Source organism: Centruroides sculpturatus, unplaced genomic scaffold (genome assembly GCF_000671375.1).
Source record: "Centruroides sculpturatus isolate CEXI.00-Female unplaced genomic scaffold, Cexi_2.0 scaffold150, whole genome shotgun sequence".
NCBI classification, from domain to species: domain Eukaryota; kingdom Metazoa; phylum Arthropoda; class Arachnida; order Scorpiones; family Buthidae; genus Centruroides; species Centruroides sculpturatus.
Genome location: NW_019384512.1, coordinates 556,739 through 558,135, shown reverse-complemented (window position 1 = coordinate 558,135; position 1,397 = coordinate 556,739).

Here is a 1,397-nt window from a genome sequence, read left to right as displayed (position 1 = left end):
ACATAGTTACAGACAATGAAATATGGGTTTGTCACTTAATACCAATGAGAAAACAAAACTTTGTGACCTGGAAGCACCCACAATCTCCTATGTACTAGAAACTCCAGAATATACCCTCAATTTGCGAACTTATGGTCACTGTGTTCTTGGATTGTCGGGGCATTCTATTAGTGACATCTTGTCAAAGAGGAAAAACAATCAGTGCAGCATGTCATTGTACAACACTAGAGAAACTGAAAACAAACATTAGCTGTAACAATCTGGGCTCCTAACCAATAGCATTCTTTTGTTGCATGACAATGCTACTTCCCACAGCAGAATGCACATATGAGTGGCTGCACTATAACAACAGGAAACTGCTCTATCCTCATACAGTCCTGACTTAGTACCATCAGATTATCATTTGTTTGGCCTCCTGAAGAAACATCTTTCAGGAAAACACTTTAATATGGATGAAGACTTTCACACAAAATTTCAAAGTTGATTCAGGAATTTGAAGTCACACTTCTTCAACACCATTATAAATAAACTGATCAATCATTGGCACAATTGTCTCAATAACTATGGAGACTACATGGTAAAGTAGTTCATGTTTCCTTAATTCTTCTTGTATACTGTCAACTTTCTATCATTAAACATTTTCTAGAAAAAAATGTTACCTTACTTTTCAAAAACCCCTCATATTTCTCATATTTGAAACAATCATCTAATATATTTTTTCAACTCTTTCTGGCCTTTGGGCACTAAATGGACTTGCAAAGAAAAGGCTTATGGATTTTTCAGCCAGGCTTACAATAAGGTGGCCAGGTGGTGAGGGATGGGGCCTGACATAATCAGATGTACCACCTCCAAAAAAAATCCCTGGGCCCTAGAGGAGCAGGCTGCCACATTAATCACTCTGCCATCCTGTCATCATTCATGTATTATCATCACAGTACAGGTATACCTCGACTTACGTTGTTTCGAGTTATGTCGTTCCCGATTTATACGTCGTTTGTCAAAAAAGTATATGGAAAAATAAAAATCAAGTTTAAATCATTTTATTCGACTTTACGTCTGTCCGCCACAAATATTGAAGTCGTAATATCACTAGAAAAGCGTTTAAAGCACATAAAATCATATTAAAATATATACATTTACAAGTATGTACTGTATTTACAGTACATGCATTCGTAAATTTAGATTACTTTTTTCTGTACTATATTAAAAAATAAATTTATTTGTTTGTAAGCTTAAAATAGACCCTTATTAACCATACATTATTAAAAATGCATTAATAAATAAAATACAGAACCAGGAATGGTAATTTATGATTTAGCCTAGTGACGAGTAGATTCGGAGACAAGTAAATTCGACTTACGTCGCTTTCCTGGAACCAATTACCGACGTAAGGCGAG